The sequence below is a fragment of the Rhinopithecus roxellana genome, chromosome 7 (genome assembly GCF_007565055.1).
Source record: "Rhinopithecus roxellana isolate Shanxi Qingling chromosome 7, ASM756505v1, whole genome shotgun sequence".
In the NCBI taxonomy this organism is placed as follows: Eukaryota; Metazoa; Chordata; class Mammalia; order Primates; family Cercopithecidae; genus Rhinopithecus; species Rhinopithecus roxellana.
This window is the reverse complement of record NC_044555.1, coordinates 18,754,897-18,778,728: the sequence shown is the minus strand read 5'-3', so window position 1 is coordinate 18,778,728 and position 23,832 is coordinate 18,754,897. Positions and strand designations below refer to the sequence as shown.

General features: G+C 39.2%; 1 pseudogene; it reads right to left on the bottom strand.

Moving 5' to 3' along the window:
* Nucleotides 1–4,528: 4,528 nt before the first annotated feature.
* LOC104682770 lies at nt 4,529–5,297 on the bottom strand (annotated as a pseudogene).
* Nucleotides 5,298–23,832: the final 18,535 nt, after the last annotated feature.

Genomic DNA, 23,832 nt, shown 5'->3' with positions numbered 1-23,832 from the left:
TAATTATTTAAACAAGCGAGCTCAGCGACTTATAGTTTATTTCATATGCCTCCGAAATTGATTTTTAAAAGGACATTAAAGCCACAGTGAAAATATCTAACCTCTAACTACAATACATTGCAAATTATTCTCAGGTATTTTGTGCAACATATTAACTACATAAAATTAAAAAATTCCATTTTGTTTCTATGAAGTACTGTGTATAGCATTTGCCAAATAGCACCCTAATTCCCCTGGCTGCATATCTCTCAAAGGCTTTTCTAATTGGTGAGTGTGAGAGGAGTTGGACATGTGAAAAACCATTTTATTTATCTCTTGGGTTTATTTCTTTTGGACAGAAGAGACACTCTAATTCATTCTCAAACATAGGATAAGCTTTGTGGCCGTATCAGAGAAGTCCATCATTATCCAGTTGTGCTTGTGTTTGGGTGAAATATTAGGAAGTCCTTGAAGCCCCCTATCTAACCATGTCCTCCAGTTCAGCTTTTATTAAATACCAAGGGGATATTTTGACTTACAAATGTGTCATTATGGTGCTGTTCTCTCAAATGGTTACAAACTTACAAAGAGTAAAGATTTTTCATTCTTAGTCCTCTGAAACATTAACTGTGCATAACTGTAATGTTATCTTGAGATGTGGTACAATTTCAATCTGAAAGAGAAAGCAAAAATGTTACAGATATGCTTGAACCGATCATTACTTACCAAAAATAAATATAGAAAATGATTTACTAGGGAATGCACTGTAATCTCTGAGAGGAAAGAAAAAATCTTGGAATTTCACAGTGTCAACTTCCATCTATGTCCAGTAGTGACCTAAGGAAAAGAGTTGGAGGATTCTGACCATATCTCTTTTACTGTGATGAGTGCACAAACCAAGACTGATTGTGTGTGATCCCATCACTGATCATTAATATGAAACTCTCTTACATTTTAACTCATGTATCCTCAGTACCAATAATAGCACATGGACTTGAGGAATGGGAAATGGGACGTGATATATGTAATGAATTTTGAACAAATTTACTGAAGTATAAACATCTGTTCTTTATCCAAATAGAATACAGGTTTAAGCCCTGTCTGAATACTAAGAACTTTTAAACAGCTGTACATTAAATTTTTCACTAACGGTTTTAAATCCATGACAAACTCCCTTTGTTGGCCCATTGCCAAAATAATATATCGGTGGTTTCCAATATAATGGCTATGGGAGTTATCCAGAGCCGGGAGGCCGAAAACAACCATTTATCAGTGAATTCCTGGGTCAGTTTCTCATTTTCTAGAGATCACTTCCTTAGTATTCTATACCCAATCTAGGCATTGAGTATAGAGCCCAACTCTGTCATCTATGGTTTTCACTGGGAATTTGTTTCTCTTAAGAAGATCTTCAAAAGAAGACCAGAAAACGTGGTGTAGTCCTTGACTCATATTTATCTTCCACTGCACAGCATCATCAAATAGGAAAACATGCAGGGTACACCTGAAAACAGCCAGATCCAACTAATTTTCACCATGTCTACTACCACCAGGATACTGAAACCTACCATTATCGGTTACCAAAATAATTGGAATATCCTACTAATTATTCTCCCTTTATTCATCATATACTAATAAAAACTATTCTCCAAGTTGTCAGAGTGATCCTGTAAAACTAAGACAAATCTTGTCTCCCCTCCACTATCAATACATGGATGGGTCTCTATCACATTCCATGTAAAAGCCAAATTGCATTTTGAAACCTACAGGGCTATAAGCTGTCTGCCTCTCTCTCTCATCCCCATTGCCTCTCTGAAACCAGCTCCTGCTTTTCTCTGCCTTGCTCACTCAGCTCCAGACATGATAGCATCCTCCTTGCTCCTCAAACATGCCAGGCCTAAACCTGTCTTGGGGCCTCAGCACGTGCTGTCCCTCCATCTGGAATGCTCCTTCCCCAGACAGCTACAGGGTCAGTTCTCCCACTGCCTTCAGGTGAGACTCAAAAGCCAAGTTCTCAGTAAGGCCTTCCATGGACACCTTATCTATCTAGTTTCAGCCTCCCTCCTGAAATTTTCTATCCCAATTCCTTGCTTTATGTTTTTCTATTTAACACTAGTCACTATGAATATACATTATAATTGCTTAGTTATTTTGGCTACTGTCTATCCCCCACACTAAAATGAAAGCTCCATGAAGATAAGAATTTTAGTTTGCTTCTTTCATTCATTATTACATCATCAATATCCGTGCCTAGAAGAGTACCTGGCAGAGAGCCCACCTGAAGTAAGTATTTGTGGGGTAAAGATAAAACAAGTAAACTAAAGAGCAAATGGGATCAAAGCAAGTCAAAGGGGCAGTGTTTCCAGGGTGTAGCCCCAGTTACAAGTGCAAACGCTTCCAGGGAACAACTGTGCATTTTATTAGAGTGAAGCAGGCCAGCTGGGGGTGTGGCCAACTGGAGAGGGTATTCGGAGTCTAGACTGGACTGGGACCTACCTAAGGCCCAGCTGCATGTATCCTTGTTGGAATGAGGGCCCCAATCCTCATGTTTTTGTTGTTGTTGTTGTTGTTGTTCTGTTTCACTTTCAGGAGATGCCAGAAACATAAATTTTCATTGTGTGAAATCTCTCAAATGTCTAAAGTACTTAATTAAAAACAGAAAACAATGAAAACACAAACAAAACTTGGAAGCTGACTGAGATTGGTCCCTGGGCAGCCTGCTGGATTTTGTTGGACTGAATTGTGTGATGTATACAAGAAAATTAATCCCTGCTATGGTGAGGTAGGCTTTCCTTGTGTAATTCTTGAGGCAGTCAGCCTCAGGCCATGTTGGGTGCAGAGAATAAACTCTATTTACCATCTTCTTTCAACTCCTGACAGCTCCTTGCATCTCCCACTATGCATGGAGTTAGGGTAACCTGGGCAGCAGGGGGTCACCAGCACTCTTTCTTTGGGGTCAGAGGTATAATTTAGTGAAGGGTGTGGTTGCAGAAACCAGGGAGAGGGTTTTCAGATGGGCTACAGGAGAAAGACTGGGGAAAGGCAAGGAGGGGAGGAAGAGAAATACACAGATCTATCTTTGCATCAGACACCATAGTTCTGAGGGACTTTTAGTGGGTTGCTGCTCACTCTTTCCACCAACCTTGACCCTTCCTTGTGACACAGTACAGCTGAATGAGTTATACCAAGTCACAACTCCCAGCCCAACTGCCCCATGGCATCTGTCTCACCTGGAAAGAAAGAGCTGCACAGACTTCTATCACAGATTTCTGTGAGCTTGGGTAGGCAAGACTGGCCAACAGGTGCCTGTGAGGGGTATGCAGACACCAGCTTTGTGGGGAAGGTCTAACCAGAATGTGGACTATTGTGACAGCAGGTCTCTTTTAGTGGGTCATTGGTTGGAGCCACCTATGGTTTCAGGCAGCTGCTGTAAGAAGCATGGACAGACAAGTACTCCCCATACCATGGAGAGAAACACTAGGCTCAATCCTCTGATGCACCTTGTCTCTAGATAGAAAACAAACATTCCAGCAGAAGTGTGTTTAGGCTGAGGGCTGGGGTTCTGCTGGGCAGATGTGTCATGCACTCCCTGAAACAGGAAAAGCCTTATGGGCATAAACTTGGCTCCCGATTAACTTGACTGAGTCATTCCTGTCAGAATGCTCTTCTAAGGAACCTCCAATGCATCCGGCATCTTTGACAGTTGCCACTTCCTTTGTGCATAGAGCCAGGAAGAGCAATGTTGACACTGCCAGAAGTCCAACATTTTCCTTGGCCTTCCCATCTCTCATGGGCCCACAACTCTTTTCCTGTATTCCCACTCCCTCTCTCAGTCTTTCTTCTTTGAATTCCTTCTTCCTCAGTGGTCCTCTTCTAATCCCTCCAACACTCTAACCCACACAGCTCTTCTTTTGTGTTTCCGTTAGCCTCTCCCCAGATCCCTGTCAGGTTGATACTTCTCCCCCTTACTCTGGTCCATCTTCTAAACTTCTTTATGTTCCTCTCTTCTCAATTTATTCTATTTTCCTCTAAGCCCCAAGATCTCACTCTCCCTCTGTTAGTCTTCACTCCCTTCCCTGTTGGAGGTTTCCTCCTCATAGGTCATCCCCTCCCCCAAGAATCCCCTCCCTTTCTCGCCCTTCTCCACCTTTTCCTAAGCAGTCACCTCCTCCTCTCTCCCCAAGACAGCCAATCTCTTGTTCTTTCCCCTGCCCCTTCCAGACCAGACCAGCTAAGTCTGGTGCCATTTTTAAATGACTGATTATGATTCTACCTGAACTTTATTCACAGTCGAAATTGACAGCTGTTCCTTCCTTTCATGCCCCATCTACTAGACACACCTGATCTTTTCAACAAGACAAAGCGCTTACACACAGCATGTCACGTACACACAAATTTGTATTTTTTAGAACAAAACAACAGTTAATGCTGGCAAAGATGTTGGGTTATCAGGGATTCCATAAGCTTTCAGTACACTGAAAGGTAACATTTTTTTGCATGTCTACAAATTATACATTTGTTTCCACACATGTGCCAAATTTTACCCTAACAGTTAGAACTTTTTCACCAAATCATAGACATAGATATGGAAATCGTAATCAAACTTGATCAAATACACAGAGGGCTTGGCTTCCACTTGGTGAATGACCATGCCAATCCTTTTGGAGCCATCTTCTTTGGTATATTCCACATGCTTACCTATCAGGCCATCTACAACTCCTCCTGGCTTTCTCTCTGTTGGAGGAAACTCACTGGATTCTGGCATGATACGGAGGTTACCTTCCTTATAATCATCTAGAAGCTGGTACATGTAAAAGACAGGATCTTTCTCATAGGTAATATAAAACCAGGCTTTCATGATAGGTGCTTGAGCTAAGACCACGCCCCTCTATTCATCCTTAGAACCATGCTATCCCTCAAACATGTGTTCCACTGCTTTGCCAATTATGGTATTTGCAAGGTTGGCATCACTAACATGAGATGATGCCACCCTGTCAGAAAGAATTTTAAGAGACAAAACCCTTTCATCTTTGTGAAGTTGCAGTCCACAGACACAGTCAATTCCATCATATTTCACCAGATAAAGAGAGGGATTTATAGGCACCTGATCCAGAACGGTTCCTTTCCACTGGCTCATCTCCTTCTTTCCATCCTTGAGAAATTCTGCAGCCCATGATGTTCCTGCAGGGCTGTAATAAAGGTCTGTGTCTCTGCTTCTTTTGGGAGACTTTTTTCTTTGTCATGTTTGCAGACACAGTGGCCCATCCTGCAGCTGCCCTGGTTTGTTGCCCTTCGGCTTCCTGTGCGTTGGGGGTCTTCATGCCTGCTGGGGGAGGAGAGAGGATAGAGAGACATATCCAGTGTGCCAAGAGGCAAACTTTTCCCTATAGACATGTCTAGATGTACTCTGCGATAATGCCTAAGTTTCCCCTAGGAGCCTGGAAGCAATGCTGGAAATCTGGCTGCATTCCTGCAGTGCTCTCCCTCTTAAGTTCCTTTGGGCTGTGGGGAAAGGCTGGAGTGGTGCAGTAGAGCTGTCTGGGGTTAGGAACTCTGCAGAAGTGGCTGAGCCACGTCGTTCTAGCTCAGAGCCCACTGCGCTCCCTGAACCCCTTACTGCCACTAGCATCCACTCCCAATCCCCTGCGAAGCGGCCTTGACCAGCACCCACTACCCTCATGCCCTGAGTGCCCCTGCTGCTGTCCATAACCCCCACTGCCTATCCTACCACTTCCCTGGTACCTACCTCCCTTGCTTCCTGGGTATCACCTTCAAATCCTTGTCTGGCTCCTATTCCTACCCCTTTCCCTGTTGGCCACCGCACTCCCCCACCCCACCCTTGCCTGTCGCCCAACTCCACCCCATGTCTCCTGCTGGATTCCTTCCCATCCCCCTCTCCATTCTGGTGCCCACCAATGGCTTTGCCCTGCCTGGCGCCCACCGCTGTGGATCGCGGGCCTCGCTTGCCCAAATCGGACACCTCTCTGCTGCCTCTGCTATGAGCCTGTGGCGAAGGAGGGTAAACAGGCGATTGGCTGTGTGAGTGTTTGCAAGAGCAGGGAGGGTAGGATCCATAGATGAGGAGCCTGTCTAGGAGTGCGGCAAGGCAGGCAAAGAGCAATGCAGTGGTGTCCCCAGCGCTTGGCTTGCTGGCCGTCTGCCTCCCTGTTGGCGGCGGCCGCCCCTCAGCCACATAGGGCTGCCACATTTCCCTGCTGCAGTGGCTGTAGTCTCTGCCCTTTTTCTGCACAAGACTGCAGTGTTAGTTTCCTCTTAGTACTGATGTCTTCCCTTCTTCTAAACACAGAGCAGGTCTGCCTTTCTTTCCCTGGGGCCCCTCTTGGGCTCCTCCTTCCCTTTCCACAATTCACAACAGTGGAACCTGTAGGTGGCCTTTTCTCTCTTCCTGTCTCTGCTCACTGAATCCTTCAAGCTCTCTAGCTCCTCCCCTCAGCTCTCCTGCTCCATCTGTTTTCCATCTTTCAGACATTTCTCACATTCTTTGGAAACCTACCAATTAACATAGAAATACCATGTGTATACACTTATGGAGACTTGAATCCATTACGACCATACACAAATGTGTAGCATACATACTCGCGAATACATATATTGTTTCTCCAAAGCATTGTGTAGGCATATTTTAGATTTGGAGACCTGGCTTATTTTAAACTTAAAGAGTTATTTTTGAATGTGATTGCAATACTTAACAAACCTTATCTATTCCGCATAAAGTGACATCATTTAAATTTTTTTGTGTGTGAGTTACAGTTTTTCACAGTATCCTATAATTCTGAAAATAATCAACAATATTAGATTGCTATATCAAGTAAGATGTTTTCAGTTACATGTTTTAGGATAACAAACCAAATGGGTGTACAATAAAAACAATGTATTAACTAGCATATTTGAAAAATTAAATAGATGTTAGGTTAATCTTAATCTATGGTGGAATAATTATATATATATATATATATATATCACATTTTTTATCAATTTATTTATTGATGGACAGTTAAGTTGATTCCATATCTTGTCTATTGTGATCAGTGCTGCAAATAAATATGTGAATGCAGATAGCTTGTTGATATGCTGATTTCCTTTCTTTTGGATATATACCCAATAGTGAGATTGCTGGATCTTATGCAAGTTTTAGTTTTAGTTTTTGAGGAACTACCACACTGTTTTTCATAATGGCTATGCTAATTTATATTCCCACTAACAATATACAAGGATACCCCTTTCTTCACTTCCTTACCAACAGTTTTTATTTTCTGTGTTTTTGATATAGCCATTTTAACTGGGGTGAAATGGTATCTCATTGCTATTTTGATATACAATTACCTGATGATTAGTGATTTAGAACACTGTATATATCTGTTGTCCATTTGTATGTCTTAGTTTGAGAAATGTCTACTCTGCTCTTTTGCCCATTTTTAAATCAGATTATTTGATTTTTTACTGTTGGGTTGTTGGAATTTCTTATATATTTTTATTATTAATCCCCTGCCAGTTGAATACTTTGCAAATATTTTCTCTTGTTATCTAGGTTGTCTCTTCATTTTATGATTGTTTCTTTTGCTGTGCAGAAGATTTTTAGCTGATATGATTTCATTTTCCCATTTTTCCTTTGGTTGCCTGTGCTTTGAGGTCTTACTCAAGAAATCATTGCACAGACCAATGTTCTGAAGCTTTTCCCCAAAGTTTTCTTCTAGTCACTTCATAATTTCGGATCTTAGATTTATGTCTTTAATCCATTTTGATTTGAGTGTTGTATATGGTGAGAGATAGATGTGTCTAGTTTCATTCTTCTGTATACGGATACCCAGTTTTCCCAACAACATTTATTACAGAGACTGTCTTTTCTATAGTGTGTGTTCTTGGCTCCTTTGTTGAAAATAAGTTGACTATAAATGCATAGATTTATTTATGAGTTCTCTATTTTGTTTCATTGGTCCAGGTGTCTATTCATATGCCAGTACCATGCTGTTTTGGTTACCATAGGTTTATAGTATAATTTGAAGTAAGGCAATTTGATCCCCCAGCTTAGTTCTTTTTCCTTGGGATTGCTTTGACCATTCTGATCCTTTTGTAGCTCCATATGAATTTTAGGACTGTTTATTTTCTGTTTCCATAAAGAATGTCTTTGGTATTTTGACATAGATTGTGTTTATGTATATGTAGATAACTTGGAGTAGTATGGGCATTTTAACAATATTAATTAGTCCAACTCATGAACATGGATATTTTTCTATTTTGTGTGGTCTTTATTTTTTATCAATGTTTTATAATTTTTATTGCAGACATCTTTCATTTCTTTGGTTTAGTTTATTTCTAGGTATTTTATATTTTGTAGTCATTGTAAAAAGGATTGCTTTCTTTATTTCTTTTATACATTTTTCACAGTTGGCATTTAGAAATGCTACTGATTTTTGTATGTTGATTTTATATATAAAATCAGTTTCTTAGTTCCAATTCGTTTTTGGTGGGGTCTTTAGATTTTTTTCTAGATATAAAATCATATTATCTGCAAATAAAGACAATTTAACTTCTTCCTTCCTAATTTGGGTGTTGTTTCTTTCTCTTAACTAATTGCTCTTGTTGGAATTTCCAGTACTATGTTGAATAAAAGTGGTGAAAGCACCGTGGAATACTACACAGCCACCAAAAAGAATAAAATCATGCCCTTTTCAGCATCATGGATGCAGCTGAAGGCTATTATCCTACGTGAATGAATGCAGAAACAGAAAATCAAATACTGCATATTCTCACTTATAAATGGGAGGCAAAAAAATGGGTGCATATGGACATAAAGATATAAATAATAGACACTAGGATTTCCAAAAAGGGGTAGGAAGAGAGGAATGATTGAAAAACTACCTATTGAGTACTATGGGTGATGGGTTCAGTAGAAGCCCAAACCCCAGCATTATGCAGTATATTTATGGAACAAACCCACACATGTACCCCATGAACATAATATTTTTTGTGTGGTAAAAGCAGTTATTTTGTCTTGTTCCAGGTCATAGACAAAGGGCTTTCAGGTTTTTTCCCATTTAATATGATGCTAGCTGTGTTTGCCATACATGAACTTCATTCTTTTGAGATATGCTCCTTCTATATCCATTTTGTTGAGAGTTTTTTTCATGAAACGATGTTAAATTTCATTGAATTTTTTTTTGGCATATATTGAAATGTCCTTATGGTTTTGGCACTTTATTCTATTTATGTGATATATCGCATTTATTGATTTGTGTATGTTGAACCATCATTGCATCCCTAACATTAATCCTATTTGATCATATGAATGATCTTTTAAATTTGTTGTTGGATTCAGTTTGCTAGCATTTTGTTGAGGATTTTTGCATGTATGTTTATTGGTAATATTGGCCTATAATTTTCTTTTTTGGGGTGTCTTTGGTTATGGTATCTGAATAAGGCTAGCCTTCCAGGATGAGTTTGGAAGCATTCCCTCCTATTTGATATTTTGGAATGGTTTGAGTAGGATTTGTATTAGTTCTTCCTTAAATTTTTGGTAGAATTCAGCAGTGTAGCCACAAGATCTTGGGCTTTTCATTGATGGGAGACATTTTATTACCATTGCTATCTCATTACCTATTATTGGTCTGTTCAGGTTTTCTATTTCTTTATGGCTCTATCTTGGTAGGTTGTATGTGTCTAGGAATTTACCCATTTCTTCTAGGTTTTAAAATGTATTGGCACTGCTCGTAATCATCTGTAATAATCTTTTTATTTTCTGTGGTATTACTTGTAATGTCTCATTTTTCTTCTTCTTCTTTTTTTTTTTAATGTTACTTTAAGTTCCAGGATACAACTGCAGAATGTGTGGGTTTGTTACATAGGTATATGTGTGTCATGGTGGTTTGCTGCACCTATCAACCCGTCATCTAGGTTTTAAGTTCCACATGCATTAGCTATTTGTCCTAATGCTCTCCCTCCACTTGCCCCCGACACCCCGGTCTAATTTTTCATCTGTCATTTTATTTATTTGAGTCTTATCTTAGTCTGGCTGAAGGTTTGTAGATTTTTGTCATGTTTTCAAAAAGCCAACTTTTTTTGTTTAATTGATTTTTTGTATTGTCTTTCAGTTTCAATTTTATTTCTGCTCCAATTTTTATTATTTCTTCTACTAATTCAAGGTTTAATTTGTTCTTGATTTTCTACTTCTTTAAGGTGCATTTTTAGGTTGTTTATTTGAAGTTTCTGTGCTTTTTTTGACTTAGGCATTTATTGCTACAATCTTTCCTCTTAGTATTGCTTTTGCTGTGTCCTCTAGGTTTTGGTATGTTATGCTTTAATTTTCATTTGTTTCAGGAAACTTTAAAAATTTCCTTCTTAATTTCTTCCTTGACCTATTGGTCATTTAGGAGCCTGTTGTTCAATATTCATGTATTTGTATAGTTTTCAAATTCTAGTTATTTATTTCTATTGTTTTATTCCATTGTATTTAGAAAAGATACTTGATAAAATTTTAATATTTTAAAAATTTGTTGAGATTTATTCTGTGGCCTAACATATGGTCTTTCTTAGATAATGTTCCATGTGCTGAGGAGAAGACTGTGTATTCTACACCTTTTGGATGAAATGTTTTGTAAGTGTGTAATAGGTCCTCCGAGTTTATAGTGCAGATTAAGTCTGACATTTCTTTGTTAGTTTTTTTGTCTAGATGATGTTTACCATGTTGAAAGTGGGGTGTTATAGTCCACACCTGTTATTGTTTTGGGATCTACCTCTCTCTTTAGTTGTACTAATATTTTTAAATATATCTCTGTGCACTGGTGCTGGGTTCATGTATATTTACAATTATTATATCCTCTGCTGAATTGACCCCTTTATCATTGTATAATGACCCTTGTATAAATGACCATTGTATAATGACCTTCTTTGTTTCTTTTCACAGTTTTTGGCTTGACATCTACTTTATCTAAGTATAGTTATTCCTGCTCTGTTTTGGTTTCCATTTGCATAGAATATCTTTTCCATTCCTTAAGTTTCAGTCTGTTGTATGTCTTTATCAGTAAAATTAGTTTCTTGTACACAGAATCTACTTTGGGTCTTATTTTTTGATTCATTCAGCCGCTGTAGGTCTTTTGATTAGATAATTTATTCCATTTACTGCCAATATTATTATGGATAGGTAAGGACTTACAACTTTCATTGTGTTATTTGCTTCCTGCTTGTTTTCTAAGTCCTTTTTTGCTTTATTTCTGTCCTTCCTTGTGTGTAAGTGATTTTTTTCTGGTAGTATATCTTAATTTCTTGCTTTATATTTTTTGTATATTTGTTACAGACTTTTGCTTCATGGATACAAGGAGACTTGCAAGACTATTCTAAAGAATTGTTTTAAACTAAAGACAACTCTGACGATGATGGAGAAAAAAAGAGAAAATTGAAAAAGTGCTACACTTTAACACCATCCCCCCTTATGACTTTTTGTTGTTTCTATATATCTTTTTATATGGTCTGTCTCTTAAAATTGCTTGTATTATTATTATTATTGAGATAAGATCTCACTGTGTCACCCAAGTTGGAGTACAGTGACATAAAAATCTTGGCTCGCTGCAACCTCTGCCCCCAAGGCTCAAGTGATCCTTTTACCTCAGCCTCCTGAGTAGCTAGAACTACAGGAGTGCACCACCATGCTCAGCTAATTTTTTGTATTTTTGGTAGAGAGGGGGTTCCGCCATATTGCCTGTGCTGGTCTTGAACTCCTGACCTCAGGTGATTGACCCATCTTGGTTTCCCAAAATGCTGGGATTATAGGCATGAGCTACCATGCCTAGCCTGTTATTATTTTTGATAGCTTGGTCTTTTAGTCTTCACAGTAAAGATATAAGTGGTTTATATACAAGTACAGTACTATAATATTCTAAATTTGTCTTTGTATCTACATTTATCAGTGAGTTTTAGATCTCCAGATGATTTCTTGCCTTTTTGTGTCATTTCCTTTCATATTGAAGTGAACTCAGTATTGCTTGAAAGACAGGTCTAGTAATTAATTTCATCAGCTTTTCTCTGTGAAAGTCTATCTGTCCTTCATGTTTTAAGGATAACTTTGTGGATATTCTCAAGTTAAAGATAACTTTGCTGGCAGTATTCTCAGCTTGCAGTCTTTTCCTTTTGCACTTTCAATATGTCATCCTATTCTTTGCTGGCTTGTAAGATTTCTGCTAAGAAGTCTGCTGACAGACGTATCAGAGGTCTTTTACATATTATCTGGTTTTTTCTCTTGCTGACTTTAGGATTCTTTATTTTTCCTTGACTTTTGTGAGCTCGATTATTATATGCCTTGCAGTCATCTTATCTAGATTGAGTCTTCTTGGTGTTCTTTAACATTCTTGTATTTGGATATTTATATTTTTCTCGAGGTTTAAAAAATGTTTTGTTATTATTTATTTGAATAAACATTCTACCCTGATCTCTCTACATCCTCTTTAAAGTAAGTAATTCTGTGGTTTTTTTTTTTTCCCCCACTTGAGACAATTTTCTGGATCTCATAAGCACACTTCATTCCTTCTTTTTTATTAGTTTTTAAAATTTCCATTGGTTTTTGGTGGAACAGATGGTATTTGGTTACATGAGTAAGTTCTTTAGTGGTTATTTGTGAGATTTTGGTGCACCTATCACCCAAGCAGTATACACTGAACCCAATTTTCAGTCATTTACCCCTCAGCCCTCCCTCCCATCCTTTCCAAGAGTTCCAAGATTCCATTGTATCATTCTTGTGCCTTTGCATTCTCAGAGCTTAGCTCCCACTTATGAGTGAGAACATACAATGTTTGGTTTTTTATTCCCGAGTTACTTCACTTAGAATGATAGTCTCCAATTCCATCCAGGTTGCTGCAAATGCCGTTAATTCATTCCTTTTTATGACTGAGTATTATATATATATACACACACATATATATATATATAAATATATATATATATATATTCCACTATATATATATATTCTACTATATATGCATATTCCACTACATATATACATATTCCACTATCTATATATATGTATATGTATGTGTGTGTGTATACACACATACACACACACACACACACACACATCCCACAGTTTCTTTATCCACTCATTGATTGATGAACATTTGGGCTGGTTCCACATTTTTGCAATTGCGAATTCTGCTGCTATAAACATGCATGTGCAAATATCTTTTTTTGTGTAATGACTTTTTCTCTGGGTTGGTACCCAGTAGTGGGATTGCTGGATCAAATGTTAGTTCTACTTTTAGTTCCCTAAGGAATCTCCACACTGTTTTTTTCTAGTGGTTGTACTAGTTTACCTTCCCACCAGCAGTGTAGAAGTGTTCCCTTTTCACCACATCCATGCCAACATCTATTAGTTTTTAATTTTTTTTATTACGACCATTCTTTAGGGGTAAGGTGGTATTGCATTGTGGTATTGATTAGCATTTCTCTGATCATTGGTGATGTTGATCATTTTTTATATGTTTGTTGGCCATTTGTATATCTTCTTTTGAGAATTGTGTATTTATGTCCTTACCCCACTTTTTGATGAGATTATTTGCTTTTTCTTGCTAATTTGTTTGAGTTCCCAGGAGATTCTGGATATTAGTCCTCCGTTGGATGGATAGATTGTGAAGATTTTCTCTCAATCTGTGCATTGTCTGTTTACTCTGATGACTGTTCCTTTTGCTGTGCAGAAGCATTTTAGTTTAATTAAGTCCCACTTATTTATCTTTGTTTTAGTTGCATTCGCTTTTGGGTTCTTGGTCATGAAGTCTTTGCCTAAGCCAATGTCTAGAATGATTTCTCCAATGTTATCTTCTATAATTTTTACAGTTTCAGGTCTTGGATTTAAGTCCTCGATACACCTTGAGTTGATTTTTGTATAAGGTGAGAGATGAGGATCTAGTTTCATTCTCCTACATGTGGCTTGCCAATTATGCCAGCACCATTTGTTGAATAGGCTGTCCTTTCCCCACTTTATGTTTTTGTTTGCTTTGTTGAAGATCAGTTGGCTGTAAGCATTTGGGTTTATTACTGGGTTCTCTATTCTGTTCCATTGGTCTATGTGCCTGTTTTAATATCAGTATCATGCTGTTTTTGTGACTATGGCCTTATAGTGTAGTTTGAATTTGGGTAATGTGATGCCTCCAGATTTCTTTCTTTCTTTCTTTCTTTTTTTTTTTGCTTAGTCTTCCTTTGGTTGTGCAGGCTCCTTTTTTGGTTCCATATGAATTTTAGGATTGTTTTTTTCTAGTTCTGTGAAGAATGATGGTATCATTTTGTTGAAAATTGCATTACATTTGTAGGTTGCTTTTGACAGTATGGTCTTTTTCACAATATTGATTTTACCCATCCATGAGGATGGGATGTTTTTCCATTTGTTTGTGTTATCTGTGATTTCTTTCAGCAGTGTTTTGCAGTTTTCCTTGTAGAGGTCTTTCACCCCCTTGGTTATGTATATTTGTAAGTATTTTATTTACTTTGTGGCTATTGTGAAAGGCGTTGAGTTCTTGATTTGATTCTCAACTTGGTCACCGTTGGTGTATAGCAGAGCTACTGATTTGTGTACATTAATTTTGTATCCTGAAACTTTGCAGAATTCATTTATCAGTTCTTGGAGCTTTTTGGAAGTCTGTAGGGTTTTCTAGGTTTCCGATCACATCATCAGCAAATAGTGGCAGTTTGACTTCCTCTTTACCAATTTGGATGACATTTATTTCTTTGTCTTGTCTGATTGCTCTTGCTAGGACTTCCAGTACTATGTTGAACAGAAGTGGTGAGAGTGGGCATCCTTGTCCTGTTCCAGTTCTCAGAGGAAATGCTTTCAACTGTTCCCCATTCAGTATAATGTTGGCTGTGTGTTTGCCATAGATGGCTTTTATTACATTCGGGTAGGTCAGGCTTTTATTACATTCAGGTATGCTGATTCTGCTGAGGATTTTAATCATAAAGCACTGCTGGCTTTTGTCAAATGCTTTTACTTCATCTGTTGAGATAATCATGTGATTTTTGTTTTTAATTCTGTTTATGGGGTATATCACATTTACTGACTTGCTTATGTTAAACCATCTCTGCTTCCCTGGTATGAAGCCCACTTGATCATGGTGGATTATGTTTTTGATACGCTGTTGGACTTGGTTAGCTGGCATTTTGTTAATTATTTTTGTATCTGTATTAATCGGGGATATTGGTCTGTAGTTTCCTTTTTAGGTTATGTCTTTTCCTGGTTTTGGTGGTAGGGTGATACTCGCTTCACAGAATGATTTAGGAAGGATTCTCTCTTTATCTTGTGGAATAGTGTCAATAGGATTGGTACCTATGTTCTTTCAATGTCTGATAGAATTCCACTGTGAATTTGTCCCATCCTGAACTTTTTTTCTTGTTGGTAATTTTTAAATTGCCATTTCAGTCTTGCTGCTTGTTATTGGTCTGTTCAGGGTTTCTAAGTCTTCCTGATTTAAGCTAGAAGGGTTGTATCTTTTCAGGCATTTATTCATCTCCTCTAGGTTTTCTAGTTTATGCGCGTGTTCATAGCAGCCTTGAATGATCTTTTGTATTTCTAGGGTGTCAGTTGTAATATCCCCCATATCATTTCTAATTGAACTTATTTGGATATTCCCTCTTCTTTTGTGGGTTAATGTTTCCAATGGTTTATCAATTTTATTTATCTTTTAAAAGAACCAGCTTTTTGTTTCATTTTTCTTTTGTAATGTTTTGTTTAATTCAATTACATTTCGTTCTGCTCTGATCTTGGTGGTTTCTTTTCTTCTGCTGTGTTTGGTTTTGGTTTGTTTTGGTTTCTCTAGTTCCTTGAGGTGTGACCTTACATTGTCTATTTGTGCTATTTCACACTTTTTGATGTAGCTTAATGGTATCAACTTTCCTCTTTGCACCACTTTTGCTGTATCCCAGAAATTTATAGGCTGTTTCACTATTATCATTCGGTTCACAGAATATTTTAATTTTCATCTTGATTTCATTGTTTACCCAGTGATCATTCAGGAGCAGGTTATTTAATTTCCATGTATTTTCATGGTTTTGAAGATTTCTTTTGGAGTTGATTTATAGTTTTATTCCAGTGTGGTCTGAGAGAGTACTTGATGTAATTTCAATTTTTAAAAATTTGTGGAGACTTCTTTTGTGGCCTATCATATAGCCTATTATGTATAATTTTCCATGTGCTGATAAATAGAATGTATATTCTGCAGTTGTTGGGTAGAATGTTTCATAAATATTTGCTAAGTCCATTTGTTCTAGGGTATAGTTTAAGTCCATTGTTTCTCTGTTGACCTCTGTCTTGATGACCTGTCTAGTGCTGTCTGTGGACTTTTGAAATACCCCACTATTATCGTCTTGCTGTCTATTGCATTTTTAAGGTCTGGTAGTAATTGTTTTATAAATATGGAAGCTCCAGTGTTAGGTGCATATATATTTAGGATTGTGATATTTCCCTGTTGGTCAAGGCCTTTTATTATTATATAATGTCCCTCTTTGTCTTTTTAAACTGCTCTTGATTTAAAGTTTGTTTTGCCTGATATAAGAATATAAGAACCTGCTTGCTTTTGGTGTCTATTTGCGTGGAATATCTTTTTCCATGCCTTTACCTTAAGTTTATGTGAGTCCTTATGTGTTAGGCGAATCTCTTGAAGGCAGCAGATACTTGCTTGGTGAATTCTTATTCATTCTGCAATTCTGTATCTTTGAAGTGGAACATTTAGACCATTTATATTCAACGTTAGTATTGAGATGTGAGGTACTATTCCATTCATTGCGTTATTTGTTGCCTGTATACCTTTTTTAAATTGTATTTTAATTTTATGGGTTCTGTGACATTTATGCTTTAAAGTGGTTTTGTTTTGATGTGTTTCCAGGATTGTTTCAAGATTTCAATCTCCCCTTAGTAATTCTTGTAGTACTGTCTTGGTATTGGCAAATTCTCTCAGCATTTGTTTGTCTAAAAAACACTGTATCTTTTCTTCATTTATGAATCTTAGTTTTGCTGGATACAAAATTCTTGGCTTATAATTGTTTTGTTTAATGAGGCTGAAGATAGGGCCCCAATTACTTCTAGCTTGTAGGGTTTCTGCTGAGAAGTTTTCTGTTAATCTGTTTTCCTTTATAGGTTACCTTGTACTTTTGCCTTGCAACTCTTAATATTCTTCCCTTTGTCTTGACCTCAGATAACCTGATGACAATGTGCCTAGGCAATGATAGTTTGCAATGAATTTCCCAGGTGTTCTTTGAGCTTCTTGTATTTGAATGTCTAGGTCTCTAGCAATGCCAGGGATGTTTTACTCGAATATTCCCCCAAATATATTTTCCAAACTTTTAGATTTCTCTTCTTCCTGAGGAACTCCAATTATTCTTGGGTTGGGTTGTTTAAGATAAACCCAAACTTCTTGGAAGCTTTGTTCATTAAAAAAAAATTTTCTTCTTTGTCCTTGTTGGATTGAATTAAAGCAAAACCTTGTCTTTGAGCTCTGAAGTTCCTTCTTCTGCTTGTCCTATTTTATTGCTGACACTTTAGTACATTTTGCATTTCCCTAAGTGTGTCCTTTATTTCCTGAATTTGTCATGATTTTTATTTATGCTATCTATTTCACTGAAGATTTCTCCCCTCATATGTTGTATCTTTTTTTTTTTTTTTTTTTGACATAGTCTCACTCTGTCACCCAGGCTGGTATGCAGTGACATGATCTCAGCTCATTGCAATCTCTGCCTCCTGGTTCAAGCAATCTCTGTCCCCTGGTTCAAGCAATTCTCTTGCCTCAGCCTCCTGAGTAGCTGGGACTACAGGTGCCCACGACCATGCCCAGGAAATTTTTTTTTTTGTGTGTGTGTTTTTAGTAGACACAGGGTTTCACCATGTTGGCCAGGCTGGTCTCGAACTCCTGACCTCAGGTGATCTGCTCACCTTGGCCTCCCAAAGTGTTGGGATTATAGTTTTAAGCTACCACGTCTGGCCTCGTTGTATCTTTTTATTTTTATTTTTATTTTTTTAAGTTGGACGTCACCTTTCTCGTTGATTAGCTTAATAATCAACTGTCCTAAATTTTTTTTGGGCAATTCAGGGATTTCTTGGTTTGGATCCATTGCTGGTGAGCTAGTGTGATGTTTTTGGGGGTGTTAAACATCCTTGTTTTGTTATATTTCTAGATTTTTACAAAAATTTCTTCTAATTTGGTTAAGGCTATGTCTGAGGGAAGAACTGAGACTCAAGGTTGCTGTTCAGATTATTATTTTTTGTCTCACGTGGTGTTCCTTTTATGTAGTACTCTCCTCATTTTCCTAGGGATGTGGCTTCCTGAGAGCTGAACTGTAGTGATGGTTATTTCTCTTCTGGGTCTAGCCAGCCAGCAGAGCTACCAGGCTCCAGGCTGGTACTGGGGGTTGTCTGCCCAGAGTCCTGTGATGTATACTATCTTTACTATCTTCAGGTCTCTCATCCATGGATACCAGCACCTGCTCCTGTGGGGATGGCAGAAGAGTTAAATGGACTCTGTGAGGGTCTTTAGTTGTGGTTGTTTGATGCACCTGTTTTGTGCTGGTTGGCCTCCTGCCACGAGGTGACACTTTAAAGAGATATGGAGGATCAGGCGGTAGGTGGGGCCCTAGTACTCCCAAGATAATATGCCCTTTGTCTTCAGCTACCAAGGTGGGTAGGGAAGGACCATCTTAAACAACCATCTAGTGGGACAGGGTTAGGTGTGTATGAGGTGAGACTCTCCTTGGGTGGAGCTTGCTGTGGCTGCTGTGGCAGATGGGAATGTGATTCCCAGTCAATGGAGTTATTTTCCCAGGAGGATTATGGCTGCCTCTGCTGTATCATGCAGGGTATCAAGGAAGTTGGGGAAGCTGGCAGTTAGAGGCCTCACCCAGCCCCCACACAACCAAAAATGCTAGTCTCACTCCCACCATGCCCCAACAGTACTGAGTTTGTTTCCAGGCAGTGGGGCGTGCTGGGCTAACTTGCTCCCGGCTACCACCAGACTCTAGGCTGAGAAAAAAGCAGGGCTCCCTGCCTGTGAGTCTGTGCACCAGATTAACGTCACCCCCCGAGTTCTGGCCAGGAGACTTTGGGTTCTGTTGGAATTGTTACAAAGTTCAGCTGGAGGTTTCCTTCTACTGTGATCTTTTCCCAGTTCCTCTGGCAGCCCTCCCCAAGGAACCCTGTGAGACAAGTCAGACATAACTGCCCTGGGGACCCAGAGAGCCCATGGGGCTTTTCCTGCTTCTCCTCTACCCCTGTATTACACTCAGCACTATAAATTTACTCAGCTCCAGGCAAGGTCAAATCTTTCTCCCGTGATCTACACCTTCAGGTTCCCCTGTAAGGGTGTGTGTTCAGGGGTGCATGATCCCCCTTTCTCACTTTCGCAATTTGGGTACTCACAGTGTTTGAGCTGTCTCCTGGGTCTTGCAGGAGCAATTCACTTCCTTCTCGTATTTCATTCTTTTTCATCCTCTGATAGTGTGTTTTGACGTATCACATCTTTGAGCTTACTAATTATTTCTTCTGTTTGATCAACTCCATTGTTGACACACATGCATATTTCATTCTGTCAATTTAATTTTTCAACTCTAAGATATCTGTTTGATGTTTTTAAATGATTTCAGCTTCTATGGTAAAATCTCTGATGGAATTCTGAATATCTTCTCTGTTTTATCTTGCAGTTCATTGAGCTTCCACAAAATAGCTATTTTGAATTCTGCCTCTGAGAGGTTCTATATCTCTGCCACTGCCATTGGTTACTAGTGTCTTATTTAGTTCATTTAGTGATATCATGTCTCCTGGATATTCTTAATGCTTGTGGATATTCTTCAATATCTGGACATTGAAGAGTTATGTATTTATTTCAGTCTTTGCAGTCTGGCCTTGTTCATACTCAACCTTCTTGAAATGGTTTTCCAAGAATTCAGAGGATACAGTATTAAGTTACCTAAGCCTGTGGTGACTGCAGCCATTTCAGCACTAGGGATGCTGTAACTGGTATGCTGCAACTCTGGCAGTCTAGATACACAGTCTTTGTGGACTTGGAAAAGATAAGAGAGAATTCCCTGATTTTCCAAGCAAAGTCTCTTGCTCTGTTACCTCTCTTTCTGCTAATCAGATGGAATCTCTCTGTGCTGGGCTGCCTGGAGTTGAGGGAGAGGTGACACAGGCACTCCCATAGCCACTGCAGCTGTCACCATGCTGGGTTGCACTTGAATCCTAGGGCTTTCCAGACCAACATTAGTACTGGGCCTCACCAAAGGCCCACAGCTGCCACTGTTTGGCTACTGCTGATGTTTATTCAGTGTCCAAATACACTTTAGTCTGTAGATGGTGAATCCAGCCAGTACTTGGTCTATCTCACCAGGGCAGCAGATTGCCTTCTTCCTCAGGGTGGGTCTAATAATGATGTACAGGAACAAAATCCTGGAATTGGAAGCTTCAGTATTTGACCTGGTGCTTTATTTAACTGTGGTTGAGCTAATACCCAGTTGCAAGACCAAGTCTCTTGTACTTTTATCTCTCCTTTGCCTAAGTGGAAAGAGTCTCTCTCTGAGTTGCACTACCTGGAATTGGGAGAGGGATCACACAGGTCCTCCACACCAACTGCAGCCGGTGTCCTGCTGAATCTCACTTCCATTCTACAGCATCTGAGACCAGCAGAACTCACCCAATGACTGTAGTCACTCTGGCCTGGTTACCACTCAAATTTTCGAGGCCCTGAGCTACTTTAGTCAGCCCATGGCAAAGTGGGCCAGGAAGTGGTTTCTCCCACTGGAGTATCAGATTCCCTTCTGGTCCAGGGCTGGTCTAAATGCTCCCTCCACTGGTACCAGTAGAAGTCGGCCTGGTGTTATGTTCCACTGTGACAGGGTGGCACACAATGTCCTAATGAGTTCTAATGCAATGTCCACACTCATTTCACTTTTTCTCTCCCAACACACAGATTCTTCTAGCTGCCCTGTTTTGGATTAGGAGAGGGGTCATGTAGACAATGTGAGACTGTCCTTTCTATCCTCTTGAATGCATTTTTTTCTTATATTTATGTTAAAACCAAGTACTGTGATCAATCACCTGATGTTTTGGTTTTCATGAAGGTACTTTTTTGCATGAATACTTGTTTATTTTGGTGTTCTGCAGAGGGTAGGAGGATAATTGCTGGAGGGTTCTATTAAGCCATCTTGCTCAGTTTTTTTTAAAGCAACTTTCAATCAAAATTATTTTGCTTTTTTTTAAATTGGACCATCATAAGTTATTTGCCTGCCCTCATAATATGGCCAAAGAAAATGCTATGCCCAATTATTTATTTCCATTTTATATACACATTTCAGAATCAATCACATAGACAGAGTAGAGCCATATGGCTATTATGCTTATGATAACAAAGGCCCAACCTGAATTTGGGGATGGTGTTAATTCCACCAAAATGGTATGGATACTATAAAATGAAAAAAGGATTAAAATGGAAACTAGTGAGATAATCTATAATATCCACAACAATTTCAGCTTATTATTTTGAAAGACCATCTAAGAGTTGCTATTATTTTTACAAAATGTGTGTTTCTTTAATACATTCCCAGAAATGCCACTGCAAAATGCAGATTTGCTAAAATTTCTTTGACCAGGCTGTAACAATGTACCTCTTTCAAACTTGTTTATTTCTAAATTATTTCAAATTGTTGGTGTATTTGCATCATTTCCTGTGGCATATTCTGTTTGGGGTCATTTATGAAGACCTTTTCCAGGGAATTGGACCAGCTTCCTTTACACTTATCATTTCATATTCACAATTTTAAATGATCTCATCCCATAATGGTAACTACCAGGGCTATACTAACACATTGAGTGTCCAGCATGTCAAAGTTCATATTGTACTTACAAACCCACACAGATCTTCTCTACTAAAACAGCTTTCTGAATACATTTTGTTGAGGGTCACTGTCTCCAACTGGAATCTGGAATGACTGGTGAGTCCTAATATATGTACCTTTTTTGGGAATTAAGGTGATGCAGAAAGAATTTTATAATAGGCCCATTGGGCACCTACAGGAAGGACTTTAATGTTGTCTTACAAAGTTTATCTCCTAGTACCATGACATGTAGAAACTATGCAGTGTCCACAGAATGTCCCTTAAACACTGATCACTGAGGGACTATTTTTCCCAACTGTTTTTACTGATCCCACCTTGTGCCTTCTCCAAATCATAAAGATTTTAAGGTCAGGTATATTGTTCAGATTCTATTTTCTTCTGGCCTTATTTAGCCTTAAATTGACAATCACATCTTGCCATTACTGTCCTTTAGAGCCTCTATTGCCCACAAATTTCAGGCTAAAATAGTTATTGTACCTAATATTTACCAGGAAATCATCAGAATTCCACAACATTCATTTTCCATTTGTTAATTTGACCATACATCTGTTAAGAAATTAATATTAAGTTCTTCAAGCTGAGCACGTATGCTGGTAATATGGGAGGGGGACAGGGAAGGGCTGGGTAGAAAAATGTGGGGTCCCTGTCAAGGGCTCCACCTTTGGGCCTGTGCCTGCAGACCTAGGTGAGGACAGGCACTTCTGTTCTGTTTTCACACCCAAATGTTGCATTTTCCAAGACCACCTTGGCCTACCATGCCCCCCATCCTGTGCCTATGAAAAACCCCAAGACTCTAGCATACACAAGTGGCTGGATGTTGAGAGAAACACACAAGTGGAAGAACACACAGGTGGCTGGATGTTGAGAGGAGCAGAGTAATGGAAGAGCACACCAACAGGCGCCAGCAACCACCGACAGGCCATCAACAGTGGGATGATATGGAATTCGGCTGGGGGTGGTCAGAGGAGAGTACAGCCTCTGAGCGGCCTGACCCCAGGGAAACACCACCTTCCCACCCCATCTCACCTCTGGCTTTCCATCCTTCTGCTGAGAGCTACCTTCACTCAATAAAACCATGCACTCCTTCTCCAAGCCCATGTGGGATCCGATTTTCCTGGTACACTAAGACAAGAACCTGGGATACAGAAAGCCCTCTGTCCTTGCGATAAAGCAGACAGTCTAATTGAGCTGATGAACACAAGCACCTGCAGACAGAAAAACTGAAAGAGTGAACTGTAACACACACCCACCCTAGATGCTGCCATGGTATTGGCGATCCCCATGACCTGCCCATAGGCATGCTCCCCCTAAGGGTATGAGCACTAGGGCACCAAAGAAGTGAGACACACCCCCATTGCATGCCTTGAGATGGGGTTAAGGGAGCTTTTCCTGTTTCAATGATATTATGTGAAGCTGTGGTACAAATTCAATCTGGAAGAAAGCACAGAATTATTCCACACTTATGGTTTTGGTCATTGGGCTAGCACTACACTAATAAAGCACATATTACTATTAGGAGACACAGTTACAGTGATCTTTAAGAAAGGGGAGAGGTCGGCCGGGCGCGGTGGCTCAAGCCTGTAATCCCAGCACTTTGGGAGGCCGAGACGGGCGGATCACGAGGTCAGGAGATCGAGACCATCCTGGCTAACATGGTGAAACCCCGTCTCTACTAAAAATACAAAAAACTAGCCGGGCGACCTGGCGGGCGCCTGTAGTCCCAGCTACTCGGGAGGCTGAGGCAGGAGAATGGCGTGAACCCGGGAGGCGGAGCTTGCAGTGAGCTGAGATCTGGCCACTGCACTCCAGCCTGGGCGACAGAGCGAGACTCCGTCTCAAAAAAAAAAAAAAAAAAAAAAAAAAAAAAAAAAAAAAAAAAAAAAAAAAAAAAAAGAAAGGGGAGAGGTCACCTCACCCATCCTTATCATCAACCTATCATATCATATTGAGTTCCTCACTATCTTTGGTTTGTTGCACTGGGAAATAAGA